Source organism: Neopelma chrysocephalum, unplaced genomic scaffold (genome assembly GCF_003984885.1).
Source record: "Neopelma chrysocephalum unplaced genomic scaffold, ASM398488v2 Primary Assembly neopelma1_96738, whole genome shotgun sequence".
In the NCBI taxonomy this organism is placed as follows: domain Eukaryota; kingdom Metazoa; phylum Chordata; class Aves; order Passeriformes; family Pipridae; genus Neopelma; species Neopelma chrysocephalum.
In genome coordinates, this window is record NW_020925382.1 from 262,784 (window position 1) to 271,175 (window position 8,392).

Sequence of the window (8,392 nt, forward strand, 5' to 3'; positions counted from 1 at the left end):
TTATTATTATATATAAAAAGTGAGGAAGGGTGACAACCTATTGGAAAGTGTGGGACCTGACATTACTAAAATGTTATGAAATGAAGGGTGGATAGTGTGTCCTGGTTTCCAAATTAATCCAACAATCTTAAGATAGTCCTCCAAAAAGCTTAGCTTTATGACAAATAAATTGTTTTCTAGTTACATGTAATGCAACATTTCTGTGTTCCTCTGCCTGCCTCAGATATACTCTGGAACTACGTCTCTGAGTGTAACAGAAACGGGTAGAAAGAAATTACTTTGCAAGACTGAAGCAATTACAAGGAATGTAAACAGAACTGCCTTTTTCTCTCTCAAAAATGTATGGCAACTTTAAGGTTATTTCCATCATCTTCAGAGTTCTGATCTTTAAAAACATCACTGGAAGTACTCTAGAAAGCACAATGACATCTACTGACTTTGCATTACAGTCCCTGAGCCTGCTCACTGCAAAGGGGAGCTGTAAGCCAGCCAGAAGCCCTGCACTGCAGCTCTTGTCCTCTGCTAGTGCTTGGAAGCGTTTGATTCCTCCGTCTGCCATGAGGCTCCCCTGACACCAACCCCACTGCAAAGATTTCTGGTGACTGAACTGATGGCTAAAGGGACCAGGGGGAGGGCTGTTACAATCCGCCCCTGAAGGTGAGGGTAACCCAGGTTCTTGTTAATAGATCCCTTGGGGCGGATTAGAGTGAAACAACACTGAATGATCGACATTTGTAAATATATATATGTAGGGGTTATTTTAGAACAATTTGGTTGCAAAGGAAAACAGGTATGTAGTCATTTTGGTTAATATTATCTATAGTAATATAGCAATATGAAAGCATAAAAATATCACTTAAGAAAATGTATAAGGGAAAAGAAAGTATAAGAGTAGAAAGATACATAATCATCACCCATGGATCCAGCGACAAGACTTGATTGTTGCAATTTCGATGTCTGTTGGTTGAAGTGAAGGTCGCAGTCTTGTCAAAATGAATGTCACAGTCTTGATCCATCGGGGGTGGGGGAAGTCAACAAAACACAAAGTCCAGTGGGTTGATATTGTGCTCAGGCTTGGTGGGAACTCCCAGGTACCTCCCCTGGGGGGGAGGGGGAGTTTTACACTGTCTGATGTAACACTGTGGATCACAGGACCCTTCAGGAACCTTTGATGGTTTATGACACCTTCTAAGATGTTAAAGCTGCCTCTGATGTCAGCATAGTTGAGTCAATTATGCCCCATCAGAAGGGATGAATAATTTCAGGTCTATGTGTAAATGTCCTGGTAGTTCCCCGAGGAGAGTTTTCACACCTGGGATAGTTGTGTAATGGAGGACATTGGCATGACAAAAAGCACTATCCCACCAGAAAGATCTGCTTCTTATCAGCCTCTTCCCTTATCTGGCTCAACAACCAGCTTGCAGCCTCTGGTGATGGATGTGCACCCCCTCTGCCCCATGGCAGTTACTGCAAATGGTTGATTGTTTGAGCCATTAGCCATTAACCATTAACAGTCAAGTCTCTCACAAAGGTAAAACCCCAAAAAATATCACTTAAATCCATTCTTCTCCGTCCTCCCAATTGGATGACAGGCACAAGCATTCTGTGAGCTCCACCCAGTTTACTCTAATTTAAAAATAATAATGGAAATATCTTTTCATAAATACCAATGAAGGAGAAAAATCACTTAAAAAGCCTCAAAAATAATGCTTTGTGTAGCATTTCTAAGATAAATGAGAAATAATACAAGATTTCTGCTATATGATGCACTCATTTTCATTTCATATGTAGGTGTAGTGGGTTGACCTTGGCTGGATGCCAAGTGCCCACCAAGCTGCTCTATCACTTCCCATCTCAGCCAGAAAGGGGAGAGAGAATAAAATGGTAAACTACTTGTAGGTTGCAATAAGGCAGTTTACTAAAGCAAAAAAAAAGGGAAGATTTGTGCATGCACAAGCAAAGTGGAAAAAACAAGATTTATTCTCTGTAGGGAGCCAAACAGGTGTTCCAGCTAGAGGACCTGAAACAGCAACTCAGCCAGAGGCCTCTGAGATAATGCTGGAATACACTAAGCGACCTTGGGCAGCCTGGGAAAGAGAGAAAAGAAGCCGCTAACTCCAGCGGAGGAATACCTGTCGTGAGTACCTACACCCAAAGATAAAAATAAGAAAGAGAAAACTGTTTTAGACTAACACCACTTATAGAATATATACCGGTATATATTTAACAATAGTAGTGTGTTATTAAAAGGTTTGAAAGAAGTGTGTAAATTTAAAAAATGTGTGTAACAGTGTAAAAAGTAGATCCCTATGTACCTCCTTTTCTGTACCGTAGAGATCATTGCGCTGTGATAAAAGTATGTTAATGTAAACATTGCATGCCTTTTCCGCCATTTATCCGGGGATGATGAGGACAAAGAATAAAGCCTCAAACTTATAATGCAGTCAGATTGTCTTATTTAACAACTAAAAGACATTTCAAAAAGTGCAAAACTGCATTAGATAGATTTTCAGGTGTCGGCAATTCTCTACTTCCCATCAGCAAGTGATGTCCAGCCACATCCCGGGAAGCAAGATTTCAACAATGCGTAATGGTTTCTCAGCAGGCAGCCATTGGAAACTACAAATGCCCCCCTTCCTGCTCCTTTCCTTAGCTTTTATATTTGAGTTGACATCATATGGTATGGAATATCCCTTTGGTTAGTTTGGGTTAGCTGGCCTACTTGTGTCCCCTCCTAGGATGTTGCCCTCGATTGGGGAAGGAATGTTACAGTGCCGATGCTGTGCTCAGCAGTAGCCAAAACACTGGTGTGTTATCAACACCCTTCTAGCTACCAATGCAAAGCACAGTACTGTGAGAGCTACTTCGGGGAAATGAACTCCAGCTCAGCCAGACCCAATACACCAGTATATAAACTGTAGGAGTTGGTTGGAGGTGACTTATTGCTGCTCAGGGATGGACTGGGCATTGGTCAGCAGGTGGTGAGCAACTGTATTGTGCATCACTTGTTTGTCCTGGGGTTTTATTCCTCTGTTTTTTATTGGAATTTTATTACTGTGTCTCCTTTTCCTTTACATTGCTATTATTATTATTACTGTTATTATAATATTTTACTTTATTTCAATTATTAGACTGTTCTTAACTCACAGGCGTTAACTTTTTCTAGTTCTCCTCCCTATCCCACTGGGGAGGGGGAGAGTGAGTGAGCAGTTGTCTGGTATTTAGTTGCTAGCTTCAGTTAAACCATGACATTTGTTTGCTTTGATGGTTTCACTTTTATTCCCAGGTAGACTTGTTTGGAATGATTTTAGAAGCTAGATGTTTTGAAACTGTCCCATGCTCAGATATGTTTAAACACCATTTGTGGTTCATCTTTCCAGAGAAAAAGATTAAACCACTGCCTGAAGCAAATGAATAAAAACGCTCTAGAAATGCCAAAAACAACAAGAAATACTGGCAACATATTGCTTGATATTTTAATATACTACATTTCTGAAAAACAACAGTTGGGGATGACTTAATTGGCATATAGGCAAAATTTCGGTTACCTCTGTCAAAGGTTCCATGCCAAGAACAATCTTTAGACTAGTTTTAGCTATTTCACAGAATCACAGAATATGCTGAGTTGAAAGGGACCCACAAGGATCATCTAGTCCAACTCCTGGCCCTGCACAGGACCATCCCCAAGAGTCACACCATGTGCCTGAGAGTATCTTCCAAATGCTTCTTGAACTCTGGCATGCTTGGTGCTGTGATCACTGCCCTGGGGAGCCTGTTCCAGTGCCCAACCACCCCCTGGGGGAAGAACCTTTTTCTAATATCCAACCTAAACCGCTCCTGGCACAACTTCAGGCCATTCCCTTTGGTCCTGTCACTGGTCACTGTAGAGAAGAGTGCCTGCCCTTCCTCTTCCCCTCACAAGGAAGTTGTAGACTGCAATGAGGTCTTGCAAGTAGTCTACAGTGCCATTTCTGGAGAATGCATTGTCACTGAAAGGCTAAGACCAGCACAGCAAGCTGTCCTGATCCGGTTATGAAAATGCCTCTGCCCGAATTAAGATGCAAATGAGACCAGATGCCAAAGTCAATAGTATGGGTTTTATTTAATGGTAAATGTGAGACAGGGAGAGATAGAAAGAAATAGGAAAAAGGAGGGGGAGGGGGAAGAAAGAGAGTGACAGAGAGAGATTAAAATAGAAAATGTATCACCACTCTGTGTAACCTGGTGGTGTCCCATTGATCCAGTTCTTCTAGTCTTCTTGGTGGTGAGGGTCCCGCAAAACACAGAGTCCAGTGGATTAATACATGTTCAGGAGATGCCAGGCACCTCCCCTGGGGGTGGGGGGGGAAGATTTGCAGTCTCTTGCAACAGGTTCTGCATTTATTGCCTCACTTGGATCACGTGCAGTTTTCTGGTGGTAGAAGGCCTCGGGAATGAGTTGGAGGGGCACTGTCATGTTAAAAGGGGCAGAAAAGAAGAATTTTCTGTCCAACCTGTATTAACTTATTTTTTGTCTATCAATGTCCTCCCCAGGAGATCAAAGTCTTTTAATGTCCAAAACAGTCTGTTAGCATCTCACCTAATGAGACCTTTCACTTAACAGGTTCACAGAGACAGACAGGACATTTGATACCTTTTTAAGTAAGGACTGCACTTAATAGCAGTAGAAAAACCCCTCAACAGGTTTCTCCTATGAGTTATTTCACCGTCGACAAAACTGTCAGCACCTAAAAATGAACTCACTCTAACAGTTCACAAAATAACACATTCATTAATACAAATTTGTGACAATTTATGGGGTTTGTTGTGTCTGGAATTGGGTCTAACTGCAAAAACACAAACTACATAATAATAGGCACACACACTAAAGCAAAAGCAACTTACAAAGACGTATAACAACATACAAAGAATAGGTAAAGCAAAAACTTAAGCACATGCCCTAAAGCAAAAGCAACTTACAACAAAGTAAAAATTTTAAAGTACTATGGAGCAAAAGTAAAATTAGTATATATGTATAAAGCGATCGCTCACCCCAAGGCATCCCGAGAAGGTGAAGGAAAAAAAGGTAGCTCATTGATTACCTCCACAGAGTTGATAGAACTTCTCCCCCAGTGTTGCTTATGTCCAATCTCTTTTTATACCTTTTTCTTTAGGCGGTTTAAATGGCTATAGTCAATAAACTAATTTTGGGGTGATAGATGAAATAGGCCCAAGGGTCCACTTCCCGAGTTCCCAGCAGCCAGGATATTAGTGAGAAAAGTCCTTGTTATCTCCATATCACTCCTTTCTTCATTTTAATCCTTTTATCACTTTCTGGGAATGTCTCCCCAGGTGCTAGGGTTTTCCAGAGGGCCACCAGGAGATTTTTTTTCTTCTTTTGTGTGGTCTTATCTATCACCTTACAGATGTTTTGGGGGTCTTTGATGGTTCATGGTCCCTTCTCAACTGCCTCTCACGTGAATGTCTTGTGTGTATGTGGCCTTCCTGGGGGGGGTTACTCGTTTGGTTTGGTGTGGAGAGATTTAAGAAAGCACCATCACACACCCAAAACCCTTTTCCTCCACCACCCCCTGGGCCTTGTTTACTTCTCCTCAGACCTGAGATGATTAGACAATAGTCTTATCTCAAGTCTCCCTCCGCAGTCCAAATTCAAGTCAGGCTTTGGTGGTTGCAGACAGGCAGTTGGTCCTTGTAGTTTGACAAAAAGTCTTTCTATGATTTTGACAATGTTTAAGACTACCAACATTTCAGTCCATTACACAAGCAAAACTTGCTGCAACTCAAAGTTAAATCTGACCTATATTCTGGGCTCCAGGTTTCTTTCAGATTTCAGTTCAGTTCAGCAGAATTCTATGGCCATGAAAGAGTATGTGAGGTGGAGGAGAGAAAGAAGGAAAGTGATTTCGAAACATGTGGTGTAGTTGGAATCACATCACTGTGTTTTGTTTGAGTACTCAGGCAAGGGTCAAAATAGAGTCAAGATGCATCTTTGGGACATACTGCAATGAGAAACTGCTGATACATTGTAGAAGCCTAGAAAATAAGGGGTTAATGTGTATGTCTCAAACACCAATAGCCAGATGGCTGTGGAGCCAACCAAGGACTGTTGGTAATAACAGACAAGGATTATTGGTAAGAACACACTGTGAGAAAGAACAGGATGTGGCTGAAGGGGCCATGCGGAGGTAGGGCAGCACTTTTCTGGGACAAACCTCCTTGTTCTGGCTCCCTGAGATAAGCACAACACAGTACAGCACAAGCACGGGAATGAGGCTGAGAAGCAGGCATGGACTGTATGGGGGGATCAAGACCACCCAAGACCCCTGAAGCCCCAAACCCATTTCCAAAAAAGTCTGGAAGAACAGACTGTACATGATAACTAATTTGCATGGAAAGTGAGAAAACAATCTTCAGGGTAGGGAAACTTATCAATAAAAAGATACACACATGAAGCTTGGGTGCATATGTACCCCAGGACCCTGAACACCCCATCAGCTGGATCGAAGCTGGGATCATCAGGACTGGTGATCTCTTTTTCTCCCTTTTTTCCTTTCTTTCTCTCTCTCTCCTCCTCTTTAATTCATCTCTGTCTCTCTCTCTCTTCCCTTTCTCCCTACCCCTTTATCCAAACCCCACTGCTGTGTGCTTATATTGAGAGATCAGGGACTAACATATTAATTTCCATGCCAAGCGTGTAATTTACTAATAAAATTTTGTAAGTTTTTGCAGACCCTCTGACTTTCCTTGTTCCTTTCAACCATGAGCATTTACAAATCTTGGATGCTCCCTTCCCCTTTGGGGTGGGACACCAAATACTTTCTCACTTTCAATCATCAGGCACCAGCTAGTGATGGTTTCACTAAACAGTCCAGTGGCACTTACAGCAACTAAGTCCTTTGTCCTGGACAAAGCACACTACTTAGAGTAATTCTCAAATGCAAACTCAAGACATTCAATGGCAATACTCAGTGTGGTTATGAAAGGTCAGAATTAGAATCATAGAATGTTAAGGTTTGTGATACTGTGATAGTTTTCACCCTAGACCTTCCTGGAGACCAGCTTGTAACCAGGAAGGAACTAGGAAAGTGACAAAGGAAGTATTCCATGCTATTCCTTTATGTAACCTGAGATATAAATAAGGCATAGATAAGAGAGTTCGCTCTCTTCCTTTCTGGCGAGGTTTGAGAACGGTAGGTCCCTGTCTTGGTCTGACTTATCTGGAGCTGAGGCCTACAGTGACTGCTGTTGTCTGCCATGCGTGAGGGGAGACTGCTGGGCCACGTCCAGTCGTCCTGCTTTTAAGGGAAGTGGTGAGATTTTGCCAGTTCTTTATTTTGCTGGTTACCGGGTTTTTAGATTGTGTATACCTGTTTTGTTCCTGTCCCTTTTTTGTCCTTTTTTCCCTTCTCCCTTCCCCTCTTCCCCTTTAGGAAGCTATTTGGGGTTTCTGGGATTATAGGTATATAGTATTTTCACTGTATATATCTGTTTCATATGTAAAATATATATTTTTGCTATAATTTTGGCTGTTTGGTTTTTTTTTTCCTCCCCTCTTTAGGAAGCAGGCTCCGTTGTCAAGTTTCGGAGACTTGGCGGGAAGCCAGCTCGAAACTTGCACAACATTTTTGGTGTCAGAAGTGGGATTTGAACCCACGCCTCCACTGGGAGACCAGAATTCCCCGGGCAGGGAAAGCAGAGCCTTGAGTCTGGCGCCTTAGACCACTCAGCCATCCTGACACTATGGATTTTTTGGATTTTTCACTTTTTGTAGATTTTAGAAGTAGCTGTAGTCTGTTACACTTTAGCACAGTAGTTTACACATACCCCAACCCTATTACCCCATTTCATATAGAACTTTCTAAATTCCTTTAGTTTGTTTAGACTCCTCTCGAGGTAGACCTTCATTCTGTTTAAGAACATTTGCACCCTGGCTTGAACAACAAGATACATCGTAGTCAAAGCATCCTTCAAAACCCAGAACTTTGGAGGAGTTCCAAGGACTGGATGTGCTGTGACAAAGAGGAAGATGAGGAGTCGGGGTCTCAGGGACCCCTGACTCAATTTCCAGAGGGGCGTGCCGGGGGCAGAACTGGGGAGGATCTGGAGACGGATAGATCTGGAATTGGATGGACAATACCCTGAACTGTGGAACCCTCTGGACATGTGCGCATCTCTGTACTCCCGTGGTAGAAGACCTTCATTAAAGGAACCTGCTCTCTAGCTTATGTCTACTAATAATTGCCTGTGAGTAATTTTTTGGCTCCCTAGCAATTCTTTAAGGCAACATTTGAATGGACCTTAAAGATCATCTAGTCCCCACCCCCCCCGCCATGGGCAGGGACACCTCCCACTTGACCAGGTTGTTCAAGGCCTTATCCAACCTGGTTTTGAA

At 42.4% G+C, this 8,392-nt stretch overlaps 1 non-coding gene across 1 annotated transcript; it reads right to left on the reverse strand.

The window, feature by feature from the left end:
- Positions 1-7,629: 7,629 nt before the first annotated feature.
- TRNAL-CAA lies at positions 7,630-7,737 on the reverse strand. Its single transcript has 2 exons — positions 7,700-7,737; positions 7,630-7,675 (listed from the first exon to the last, which is right to left on the reverse strand). It is a non-coding gene; the product is annotated as a tRNA-Leu (tRNA).
- Positions 7,738-8,392: the final 655 nt, after the last annotated feature.